Source organism: Gymnodraco acuticeps, unplaced genomic scaffold, assembly GCF_902827175.1.
Source record: "Gymnodraco acuticeps unplaced genomic scaffold, fGymAcu1.1, whole genome shotgun sequence".
Classification (NCBI taxonomy): Eukaryota; Metazoa; Chordata; class Actinopteri; order Perciformes; family Bathydraconidae; genus Gymnodraco; species Gymnodraco acuticeps.
In genome coordinates this window covers 9,666,741-9,680,419 of record NW_022990238.1, presented here as the reverse complement: position 1 = coordinate 9,680,419, position 13,679 = coordinate 9,666,741, and the positions used below count along the sequence as shown (strand labels likewise).

The following is a 13,679-nucleotide window of genomic DNA, read 5'->3' as shown; positions in this document are numbered from 1 at the left end:
TGACTGTAGTAACTTGAACGACACATGTATAAAGGATAGCAGAAATAGCACGGCGTAGGTCCATGTGGATGTCAGAGAAATAATGCAGCGGCACTTTGAGAAACGAAATTATATTTAATTATCTTATTCTGTCACTCAAAACACGCAAAGTATCTGACAGTCAAAACACATTATTGAGAGGAACAGAAGTGGCTGTCAGGAATATCAGAAATGCGGAGGATTCTTTCTGAGGAAGTGTAATCGGACGCGCACGGGCAGTGTTAAAAGAGAATCGTTTTATGATTGAATTGTGTGTGGAATTTATTAATAGCCTTGGTCTCGACACTATAATTGTGCCGGCATTATTTCTACTGTATAGATCAAGTTATATAAAGCTCCAAATAGATCCCCAAATCCAAATGTGTGTCTTCTTACCGGTGCGGAGTTACGGACACCTCAGCCTCTTCCTCATTCCTCCATAGCGCGAACTTTTGTCTCATATTGGGACAACAAAGCACATTCTTGGGCACATTAATATTGATAATGTTAAATGTCTGATCTGGAAGTATCGAATGCATCCTGTTAAGATAGGCCTATGAAACCTGACCTTTCGTTAAGAATTGATTGTGTTGAAATGATTTGCTATTTGTGAACCAGAATTCGTTTCATAGACAGTGTTAGGGTCACTGTGCAGAGGATATACATTTTTTTTAATATACTTCATATCTGCTTGATAATACAAAGAGTCAGACATGCTTCTGAGTAATAAATCACTTATTGTACCAGAGAGTCTTCAGAAAATAACTTGATCTTTAGTTTTTATTTAAAATTATGTATTAAATTAGTGAGTTTATTTTTTAAAGGGAGGGAATGCATGCTCTACATTATATTTGATACTTTTGCTTGAATTTTATATAAATATAGCTGCCAATAGGGTGGAAAACCCCATTAAATCTAGAATAGAGAACTTCATTTCATTTCCATAATGAACTCCATCTCATCACTCATAATATCAGATAATAAAGGTGTACATTTTTCTGTGTGGGCTGAGCGGAGGAATGGACCTGCGCCATTGTGCTTTATATGAAACACTGATTTATAGTCATGGCTAAATCTTGTCTACCTTTCATGCATATCAATGATTTTTTCTGAGTGGACTATACACTTTGAGTCCTTACTTATATTTCAGAGATGAAGCAATCGAAAACCAAAGAGAATACGAAAAGGATGAGATTACAAAGATCTAAAGGGAATATGCTGTCAGTCTTCTTTACTGAATTGGATTGAATGGTTATATACTCACACACTCACACAAAGGTACACCAGACCTTCCAATGTGATTGATCTAGCTTTAAGTGAGATTGTGGGGTGCTTTGACATCTCTTTGCTCTTAAAATGGCTTCGGTGCATGGGCCAATGACTCGTGCAAATGGTGCCACATTAGCATTTCTCCAGATATTTACTTCCAACAACGCCACTTCCAAATCCGATGGATGCAGCCTTCAACATTCAGGTTCATCATGTTTGTGCTCTTTCTGCCTTTTCGTCAGCTCATAAAAGTGCAGCTCTCCTGTCAATTGGAGCTCTAACTGCTCTGGCCTTTGCCTTCTGATGATTCCAGCTTGGCCATTATGTCCTCTTAAAAGCCGCTTGGTGGGTCACAGGGGAGCTCTGCGGCTGCATCGGCTTCTTCACAGTACTAGATAATAACTGTCATTATTTGACGACGGCCATTATTATTCAGTGTGTTGTTGTGAAAAGGGGCAGGGCTCTGTTCCTATTCAGTATTGACTTGAGGATGAAAAAGGGCTGGTGGTGGGGGCTCAACCTTGTCTGACTTCACCCATCCGCTCATGACCCCCTGCCGGGCCCCCAGGCGGGAGACAGGCTGTGGGGCTGTGGGAGGGCTGATTATAGGCCTGTCCCTCTGGGAGTGGGTGACATTCTTCCTCTTCCACTCTTTTTTTATCTGCAGGATCTAAGGTGGGGGCGTTGGCAATGCATGGGAAGCGGGGCTAATCGGCGCTAAACAGGGCCCCAAGCTTGATCAGGGCTAATTACATGAGGTTAGGGTTACAGGCTGTGACTAGAGTGGGGTCTGGCCACATCCTTAAATCAGGGCTGTGAAAGATTGATGGACAATAAGAAGATAAAAGCAGTGTGTTTTTTGTAGTAGACGAGCATAATTATAGCATACTGTATGTAACCCAGCAGTCAGTGATCGACCTTGAAATTTCCACTTGCCATTGGTTTCAGCTTTTATGTGTTGAGGCTTCAGGGGTTCCCAAGCAGTGGGCAGCGAACGCACGTCTGTTTGAAGTGGTTGTGCAGGGGGAAGGGGAGTGAATGGGGGGGTTAATTAAAAGGTTGGACTGAGGGTCCACTTCCCACCAACTCCACATCTGCACCGTCAGCCTCTCAGACAAACATGGGCTTCCTCAAGTGTTTGCTTTAGTGTTCGGTTTAAGCAGCAGTGGGCTTCCATCTGAGCTGACTGTGTGTGTGTGTTTGTGTGTCTGTGCACTTGCATGCAAAAGCAAAGTGTGTGAGGCAATGAGACATGATGATGGATGGATCTCCTGAGCCTCCCGTCTCTTTGTTCATCCCTCATGGGCCAGAGGGATGGAGGTGGCAGCTCTCCAGCTCCCGCTCAGCCCATTTCTACCCTCTCTCTCTCTCTCTCTCTCTCACACACAGCAGCAGAGACAAATAACCCACTGCTCTATTAGCTCAACAAACACCTCACCTAAAATGACAAATATGTAGTCAAACTGACTTTTTTATTTTTCATTACCTCTGCGCCTATTAGTCTGCGTCATCTGAGTAAAGACTCCTGTGAGAACGAGAAGAATGCTACTACTACCACTAAGTGTATAATATATTATTTCATATGTATTGGTTCTCATCTGACTGCATTTTATACCTCGTCCCACTGATGTAAAGTTCTATACCACTTTTATGCAGTAGTCGATGAATGTGTGTGGCTTTTTTCACTTTAATGTGCCAGTCAGTTATTTATTCCAGGAAACAGGAAATGTGGGGTGTGTTATTATCCCTCCTAAACTATTTGTTTTCTTCTTCTTTGTTTTAGTCTTGCTAGACACTTTTCTTGATCTTGTTTTATCTTTCCCTGTAGCGCTCAGTCAAGGAGGTGATGAGAGTTTTAAAGGAGGTTTCTATTCAAGGATGCTCTCACAGTGTTGTGTGTCATCAATGTCTGATGTTTAGTGCTTTTCAGGAGTCGTCTCGCTCTGCTATTGGAGTCACAACTTCTACTCATAATGCTCTCTTCCTTTGGGGCTAAGTGGAAAAATAAGAATACCTGACTAAATTCTGATGGATTTCTTTCTGTATCATTGCATTATGTTAAAGGAGCACACCAAATGTTACATTCTAAAGTCTGTTTACATGTCTCGGGGAGTACTGGTGCTCATGACAGAGAAGTAATATGAAGACTGTTGTGGCTCCTGAGGGAGGTGCACAAAGAAAATCTGTGTAGCCTTGTTCATACTCGTATTTTTGCGGGAATTTAGGCAGCAAGTTTTGACGAGCCTGGAATAAAAAGATATATATCTCTGGTTCTGCTGCATCAAATTTGCTTGGGTCGAGCAATATAACAAGAGTGCAAAGGCCTTGAGCTGATTCTAAAACATGGACTCACACCAACACAGACATTTTATGTTTATGTTGTATGTTCTGTCTGGGAGTTGTCTCTGAATAAGTTGGTGGACATTATCTTCACCAAACTCCACTGTCTCTGACAGAACCTCTACTAGATATATGCAGGAGTATAACATCATACATTAAAGGGAAATGCACATTTGTCTGTACATTTGTTTGAGTGTTCAGGGTGGATTTTGTGTGTGAATTGTATGGAAGATTTAGAGAGTGGGTGGACCGTTGAAGTGACAATAATTAGACCTGTCCTCATGGGTCTGTATGCGCCTTTCAGGCAGGTCAGGGGTCAGCACAGAGCAGAGGTCACAAGTCAATGAAGTTACTGAAACATGACCAATTCTGTGCTGGTTTTCCCTGACCCCAATAGTTATTCATGAGATATGTTTCTTTATTTGCATAGAGACACTTGTATACTCCTTGTATTGCTATTAATATGTAAGTATGTGATTTGTATTGTAACATAAACTACATTTGCTTTTCACATGCAGCGTTTGTATGCACAGTTCATATATGCACCTTCCTGGCCTCAGGGGAAGCCCCCCTGTGGGGAAAATGCCCCTGTGTGAGTGACAGTCCAAGTCATTTTATTGAAGTGACAGCGAGGGTTTGATTGGCCCGCCTGCTGAAGTGATGGCTTCTGGGTGCTGAGAGCTGCCGGCATATGGGAGGCCCAGCGGGGGCTTTGACAACATGAGAAATGGTCCCGCGCTGCTCTCGGCACCGGAACCTCAACACTTAGCCTCTCATCCCTGGGTGCAGGGGCTAAAGATGGAAGACCTTGAAGGGGAAGCAGCGGCACATCATCTCCCACTGCAGCATGTTTGTGTGTGTGTGTTGTTCTGCACTTGCAAATGAATCGGTCTTTACCAGTTAGGGCAGCTTTTAACTGAGGTGGGCCACATCCTCTGACCTTGACTTGAATGAGCGAGAGAAGAGTTAAAGGCTGTTAAGAGACTTAAGGATGAGAAGAAGCATGAAGAAAAAGAAAGCAGACAAACGAATAGAGCTAGAGTAGAAACTGAGACAGGTGCAAGTAGAGAGGATTGAAACATAAAGGGAATACAACTTGAAAATGATATCTCCCTATCATGCTCTCCCGTATTCTCCGTCCTCATCTCAAGTGTATTTGTAAGTCATCAAACCAGACTGTCTTTATAACCACCCGAGCTCTCCAAGCAGGTGGAGGATCATCAGTAGCTGAGAGAGTAACAAAGGCCATCGATTTTACAGTCAGCTCCAGCAATCAGAACATGGTGCCCTGTCCACCGATCTGCAATACTCCGGGGTCTAATGCTCACAATAGAGTGCAGCTAGTGTGTAAATGGTGGTAAGTGTAAACAGAAGACTCTGTGATCCAGCTCTAATGGCTGTATCTGCTCCAGCTCTTTGTTACCCGTCAGGATGCTGACCTCCTCCTGTACTGCACGGCATCTTTTTAACAGCTCACCGCTCGCCGGATTAATTACAGTGGCTGGGAATTAATGTACGAACGTTGCACTGGATGCACACAAATATAACTTGTATGGAAAATCACAAAATGCCTCCAGAGAATAACAAAAGCAAACATTAGACGCTCTCTCTGTCTTATATCTCTTGAATTGATTAACAGCCATTTCAATAAACAGAATACATCTAAAAACAACTAAATCTAGTTGTTTCATGTTTCTGTTAAATGTTTGATGATGAGTTGTACTGTAAACAGCATTAAAAAAAGTAATTTCTGTTAAATATTATATTTGATTAGATTAAACATATTACAAAAATCCCAGGAAACGTAAGGGTTGTACGAAATGTATAATTATTCGAAAACAATTAATCCCAATTCATAAATTATAGCTTCTTTTTTTGTGTGAACACACTTAAAAAAATTAGACCTCAGCTCTGAATTGCTGTGCCTTAACACCAAAGGAATAAACATAAATCAATTCACAAAATGCAATCACCAAAATACATGGTTTGCAGTTTCTTTGCACACACGATTCAATCTCCAATGTAAATAGTAAGCATTTTCTGCACACACACACACACACACACACACACACACACACACACACACACACACACACACACACACACACACACACACACACACACACACACACACAGACAGACAGACAGACAGACAGACAGACAGACAGACAGACAGACACATACAGTGACATGTACAAATTGTCAGAGCTTGTGGCTAGCAGAACACACTTAGTACATTTATGATACACATAAATCAAATTAAAAGCCACAAATACAGAAATGTTAGCAAGCATTTTTGTTCACGCAGACGCACATTTAAATGCAATCACTGGTTTGTTGTGTAATGGGAGTGCAACGAGTCCTCACAAACAGAATATGAATATACATAAATGAGTCTTTAAAAGGCAGATGCAAGTACACACATACAGTATAGGTGTGGGTGTTTTTGCGCGCGAAAAACATAATTATATATGGAACACATCGAATATGTACAAGCTTTTGTACATAAATACATCCCAAGTCACCTGCTGTTCAATGCAAACGCCTCACTTTTTCTCCGTGTTGATATTTTGCAATACAAATGTTTCTGTGTGTTGGCTTACATTTCCTACAGAAATTGGCATTCTCTTCTGTACTGAGCCGCGGTGGAGAGAGCCTGACTGGGAATGATCAGCTCTAATGATTTTATGAGAGTCTACATGATTAATGTTGGCACAGCAGTGTGTTTGCGAAAAAAAGCTCTTTCTCTCATTCTCTCTCTCTCCCCCTCCCACGCCACCCTTCCTCCCAGGGAATATCCAGTCTCACTGCGTGCTGATTTCTGTGGCGCTAGCTGCCGTTTGCCACATTAGTGTGTGACAATGGGTCTCTTTGAAGTGGGTTATTGTAGCGCGGCCCACAGCCCGGCGCAGCGGAGAAGATGTGCCAGCTCGCTGTGCAGACAGGGCCAGATACGAGCACAGGGATAGACAGAAGGCACGGACGCACACGTGCACGCCAGCAGAGACTAAATACCCGGGGTCAACAGAATAGCTTTTACACCCACATCCTCTAAATACGCTTTAGGTAAGCACTTCCATGGCAGACAAAAGCCACGCACTCCTCCTCTGCAGGCACACATCTGTCTGCAAGCGCAACACAGCACCATCCTCCCATCACATCATCAACTTTCTACCCATCTTTCATCCATTCATCCATTCATCCGTCTTTCCTCTGTTTTTTTTCACACCCTCCTCTGTTCCCTCTGTAGGCCCAGGCCAATCTGAAAGCTTAGTTGAGCTCCGTCTCTCTCGGCTTATCGCCAAAAGCTGCCTCTTTCATTTGAGTAAATGCCTTCATTCCCAGCTCCTCTATGAGGAAGCTGATAAGAAATGTCTTTTATCCAAAGAAGATAGCCCCCCCCCCCCCACTCCCAAATGCCCAGTGTGGGTGCATGTGTGTATTCAAACGCCTGCACAGCATATGCAAAATATGTATGAGATTATACGTGTCTGAATTTATTTTGTATATATATTTTTTAGAATATGAATAGTTTTATGCATGAGAATAGCTGATGATTCTATGGTGTGCTTGAAGCCGTCTTCCCATGCTGCTTATCATTCAAATGTGACATTTCTATGATTACACATAATCACACGAGGCTGCTGCTACCTTGCAGGTGTCTCTAATAGGAAGTGATTAAGTGGGACAAGCTAATCATCACTGTGCCACTGTGTGTGTGTGTGTGTGTGTGCGTGCGTGCGTGCGTGCGTGCGCGCGTTAAAGAAGACGCTGTCTAACCAATGGATTGGGGATTTGTTAGCAGGCATGGAGAGATACGTTTTGTCTGTGTTTCTCTCGGTCTAATCCTTTGCCAAATGCTGCGTTCTGTCCCGCTCTTAGTAAACAAATACATTGATCGGTCTTTGATGCGTCACATGTCGCGGCGTCATTGATGGCAAGGCAAGGCAAGGCAAGTTTATTTATATAGCACTTTTCAACACAAGGCAATTCAAAGTGCTTTACAAAAAATGAAAGAGATTAAGAAAATGGCATTTAAAATCAGTCATTAAAAAGAAAAGCTAATAAAATTGAAGACGTGTTTAAGTGTTCAGAATCAGACTAAAGGCAACAGTCTGTTCCCGACCCTCTCATTTCTCATATTAATTGTCATTCTCTACATGGCTCAACTTAACTGTCCCTTTTGGCTTTCCATCAGAAAAAGTTAGGAATACTACCTGGTAGAGAAGTCATTTTCAGCACCTGGTTCCAAACAAACTAGCCAAAGTTTAAAACCCTGCACACTGCTGATTACCAATCATTACTAATGATGCACATAATGACAAAATGTATAAGTCAAGCTACTTTCATTAGCAAACGCAATCCTTTTATTTACTTGACCCAGTTTTTAAAAATGGCAGCTTGCAAAAGGATGCTGTAACATTGGTGATGTACAGGTGTTCCTGTTTGGCTTAGTGTCTTGTGATAAAATAGTAATCCCGCCTACAATAAGGAGGTACAATCTGCATTAAAAAACGTAATACATAAAAGGACCTGGTAACTTAAATGACTCGAGTCCTGCAGAGCTGTGCAATGCAATGAAATCGCTCCATAAGTGTCTTTTTTCTCATTGTCTTCATGCTTCCGTCTTTCTTGCGCTTCAGTCCCAGGGGACGTATCCTGCTGTGTCATGGAGATTAGGTTATGGGGGTTTCAGCAAGTAGTAGCAACGTTGTTCTGCTTCTTTTTCCTGATCTGGGTGAACATCTCTATGTGTAGTAGTTCAGGGCCAGAGGATCTGCCGCTGCCCTTTTCTATCCTCAGTAAGACACAGCTTGTCTCCTCAGATATGCATATTTGCAACATGGCCCTGCCTGTTAAGAGCTCCTGCCCTCCCCTGAAGCATCAGCACGCTGTGGTCTGTTCTCTCTAGGGACATATGAATAAAATGTGTAAAGCTATTGGAGCCACAGCAAGAAAAATACACCTCACTGCTCCCCGCGGAGCCCCAACCTCATTGACCTGGGTTTGTTTGCCTGAGGCCAACGATTGTGTACCGGCTGATCTCCGCGGAGTAGCGAGTGCAGAGTCAATGAGAATGATGCATTAGCAGCTCTGCATCTATTAAAGCTGCTTGCTGGAGTTGAAGCACACACCACTTTGAAGGGATTTATCAAGCCGCACCAAAAAGAGGTGATTTAATTTATTTGCTTACTAATGAGGAGGGATTGCGAATTGTACACTTCCACGGCTACACTTCCACCTGCTAAAGCCATTTGCTCATTACTGCAATCAAATACAGCGTTTGTTCTGTATAATCAAACCTTTTTGTCAGCTCATCAGCCGCCTTTGTGCATTTTTGGTACTCAAAGTCATTTGACAAGGCCAGTCTACATAGTGGAGCTAAATGAGTAGCTTAATTTAAGTCTAGTGCAAAACTATCTGTATTGCCTTATGTTTGGGTGAAACATTTCACTGATTTATTTGTTATGTTTGTGCACTTAAACATATCAACAAGACAGATTGGTCCAAACCACACTATTAAGTATACTTCCAAGAAAGTGTGAGCAATTTGCAAAGGACTAACTCAGGTCAGAGTCCTCTTTTAACTCTAATTTAGTCTGTGTTTCTTTTTTTTCGCTTGATCCTACACAAAACAATCAAGAGTAATTAAATCCAATCAAATAAATGTTGGCTCTCGTTTGCTCTCCCTTTCTCTCAGTCAATCAGCCGAATTGATTTTATTAGAGGTAATTGTTCCCCGTTTGATGTTCATGATGTCTTGATTAGTCTTTTTCCCTGGAGTGTTGTCTATAGAGAGCATGCTCTCCTGCTGTTGTTTAGTCCAGATTAACTCTAAATCCTCTTTGTCTTAGCAGACAGACGCAGACTGGCTTGAGTGGGTTAGCCGAGTCGACTATCAGTCAGACGAGGTTACAGCATGTTAGCCAAGGGTCAACAAAGCTCTAGTTACACCAGAGTTATGTCATCAACTTTATAGGGAGGACTCCCTTAGATGCTACCTTTATAAATATAGGATTGATCTCCACGATGTAAGGACTGATGTAACTGTTTGGAAAGATCTTGTACCGCACACTCAGCTGAATGACATATCTCACATTTAATCATGCATTTGTTTCCTTAAAATCTACTTTAAAGCGGCCCTATTATGCTCACTTTCAGGTTCATATTTGTATATTGTGCACTTACTATGACAGCGTAAATGCTTTACTGTTAAAAAAGCTCTTTATTTTTCTCATACTTCCTGTGCTGCAGCCCCTCTTTTCCCCCTCCGTCTGAAACCAGAGCCCAGTCTGCTCTGATTGTTGATAGGTCAACCATTTGAAGATGTCCAAACCCTTAGCATATCACGTATAGTGTTTTGGAGTGTTAGCCAATATACGTGTTACATGGTGATGTCACTTTGTCCAATGGAGGCGTTTCAGGCAGGGGCGAGTGTGTGGGAGACGTACTCCCTCTGCAGGGAACTTTGGGGTTTTAGCCTTTGCAGACAATTTACATACACAAAAACATATATAACACACTACAGGAAAGGGAAAACCACAAAAAGCACTAAAGGGCCTATTTAAAATAGAAATGTATTCAAAGATTAATACAATTCTAGCCATATGAAAAGTTGTGATTAATGGTATGTGTATTGTAACCAAAGCCACACTGTAACAGACCTCAATGTGCAACAGTGATCTGATTAAGGGAGGCAGCTCACAGCCTGGGCCAGGCCACAGAAAACGCACAGCTCCTTTATGTCTCACACATTTATTAATTGGAAGCAGCAGCTTATCAGATAACCTCAGGGTTTTGGAGGACAGTGACAAAGGTAAAGGTCACTGAGATTTGCTGGAACTGTTCAAAACTGAAAAAATAACTTCACCAGTAAAATAAGTTGATTTAACTAAAGTCCTGCATGATGTTAAAGATCCTTATCAGCCTGCTGCATCCAGTGACCCCTGGCAAGTGTTTAGGCAGTGATGCTCAGTGAAGTGAAAATAAGTGAAGGTGAGTGCCTTAACACCTTGTTACAGATGATATTTGTTGAGTTTGAGTGTCTTTCAGATGCCAAAACTGTGATTCTCCTGTTGTTACAAGTGGTGGGAACATGAGATTCATGCAGTTCCAACAGCAGCAGCCAAAGCAGGCAGACTGAGTCTTTCAAATCAAGACTTCACGTCATGATGGTCTCGTCTGTGGGCTCTTTACAGTCCTGCCCGCTTCGTGGGTGTTTGTCCATCCCAAATGACCTCATAGCTTATTGTCTTTTCATTGGATCGTCTCCACTGTGCTTTCCAGCGATAAGTAGCAATGCTTTGACGCTTGAGGACACTTCAGCGACTTTCAATCGAGACTAATCTGTATTTGAGATCTGCCAAGGTCTGCGTGGATGCACAGCGGAGAGAGAAATAAAAGGCAGTTGCAGAGATCGGCCATTTGTAGCTGCTGTCTCGGAGACGTGCTTCCATTCCCTCTTTGCAACCAGAGGGGACAGCTCACTATATCATCCAGCCCTTTGTGATTTTGTCTGAAGCAGGAGTTGGCCAAAGGGGGAGAAATGTGAGTCTCTCTTCCCAGCTGCCTGAAGGTGAACCCCATGCATCACAGAGAGTATGAGCTTCTGTTTGCATGCATTCTTGTGTGTGTGTTCATGCCGATGTCCACATCAATATATGAGAATAAATGGGAGGCTTACTCTTGAGCTATCAGGTGTCAGAGACTATTGTTCAGGCTGAGTGAACCAGATTGAATTCCGTGTGATTCAGTTTGGTATTTCTTTGGTGTTAAACTAAGCAAACCAGACGGGTAGACTGTGTTTTTTGACAACATCTGCTTATTTCCAGCCCTTACCCTCTTTGTCTGTCCAACACACCCTGTTCTCAGCAGTTTTCCTCTTCTTTTCTTACGTGACAAACCCCTCAAAATAAATACTTATACTTGTAATACAGTTCTCAAAGAGCTGAAACTGAGTCATTGTGGACTCCATGTTACTCCCTAGGTGTATATGGGCATTGTGTGGTCACGAGGAGTTGGAGGCCCCAGCCCTCCCCAGTGAATCGCAGTGATCCGCGTTTCTGCTGCTTCTGCTGCAGTTATTAAAAGCCAGGGGAAAGGTTACAGTAAATGCCACTCGGCTGATGTGCAGCTCAAGCTTGGCAGACCTCCCCGACCCCCACTGCCACCCTGGGTGTTACTCTCGCTTTTAGGGGGAACAGTCATTTACTTGCTTCCCCCCCCCCCCCTAAAATTGGCAATCCTACTCTCCTTTCAAAACACCTTCCATGGAGCCGTACATAAAAGTCTGCTGAAGCTGCATGCCCTGCCACATAATTACAATTATAAGGATGAAAAGCAAAAGCAGACCCAAACCGTACCAAGCACCTGAGTCTAACAAATTGGCAGTTTCCTCTGAATCCCCCCCCCACCCTCTCCTCCGCCACGTCTCCAGTGCTGTCCCTCCGAGGCGTCCTCCCCCCCCCCCCCCCTCCTTCCCTTCCCTTGTCACCACTTCTTCCAGACACCCTGGGCACTCATCACAGAGGTCGCGCACCTGTCGCCTGCTGTAAACAGGAAATGAATAATTCAGGAGTCTTCGCTGGCTGACTGCAACAGCTGATGGTCTCTCTGTGACGAGCAAAGATTTATCTCAAGGATTCGCATTATAATCCTCTGCTGGAATCACGCTAATGAGAAACGCTCTGTAGAGAGTCTGAGGACCCACTCGGAGCCAGACTGCAAGTCCTTGACCTCTATGGGTGATAAAGTTGGTTTGAAACGGCAGCCTGTAGTGCAACAAGGAACTTCTGCCACACTTCCTGCTTTGCATTGTTAGGTTTGCAGGAGAAAGGTGCAGATACAGTAAAAAGAAAATGCACTATAGGCCTAACTCTGAATAAAAAAAGCTTCTCTCTTTGCCTTCAGTATCTCCTCTCTTGTTTCCTACTCTCTTCTCCCTAGGCAAAAGCCCACTGTGGAGCTGACCTATAACAGAAAGCCGGTTATATTTGAGAGAAATGCCCAAGTAGCAGGTTGAGAGGCAGCAAGACGCCAGTTGGGGCTGCCGGGTAACTGGAGTGATTGCTTTTCGTTTCTTATCACCACACCAGCAGGTGTCTAAGACGCTCTGTACTGCGGGACCCTGAGGGGATTCACAATTATAACACCCTGGCCAACAACTCACCCATCACACCAAACACACACACACACACACACACACACACACACACACACACACACACACACACACACACACACACACACACACACACATCCATCCCTCTGCGCTTCTTTTCTTACTCTCTTCACATTGAGTGAAATCCTGCTGGCCAATAGTAACTCAGGAATCCTGTTATGGCCTCACTTCTCCAAACACCTGCACACTCTCTGATAAGAATCCTTATCTGCTCAGCTCCTTGTCTCTCCTCTGCACCGGACAGAGCAGGAGGACCCTACTGCTGAAGTACAATGGGTGGTCGCATTGTTTGTTTTTTAACCATATTGTGTCTGGTGTGTTAACTTGTTGAAAGGGATGAGGAAGTAGTCCGTCTTTAAATGATGTTCTATGGTGAAGATCTCCCATTTAAAGGCACGCAGGCTGCCCGGGTGTGCCGCCTACAGTACAATACCTCATGTAGAATCATCCCTTTATGCCACTCTCCCATCTTTGTAATTACACATGAGGAATGAGAGGAGACATCTGCATGCCAGCACTTTGAGGAGAGGAGGAAGAAGACAACAAAGGACAGAGCAGCTTCTCAAAGGCTTTCTAATTTGCAGCTTGCAGCTGTTTCTCTTCAGAGAGCTTGTCAGCCCGTCCTCTCTCAGCCTGAAAGTGGCTCACAATTCCAATCGCTGATTTCTGAGCCGCATTTGAAAACTATGACACTTTTCCTCTTGTTAAAATGTGTTGACTGTGTCTGAGCCTGACTCTTCTCCTCCATTAACAGGTGGACATGATAACAGACCAATCATTTGCTGATGACAGTTATTCACAGCGGCACTCACATACATCACCTTCTGCTTAGAGACATGGGTTTCTGCGTTTGTCCTCATTGCACACTTTG

At 43.4% G+C, this 13,679-nt stretch overlaps 1 protein-coding gene across 2 annotated transcripts in view; it reads left to right on the top strand.

The window, feature by feature from the left end:
• znf385c (zinc finger protein 385C) overlaps positions 1 to 13,679 on the top strand; it is a 175,593-nt gene that overhangs the window by 129,824 nt on the left and 32,090 nt on the right. The window lies entirely within an intron of this gene.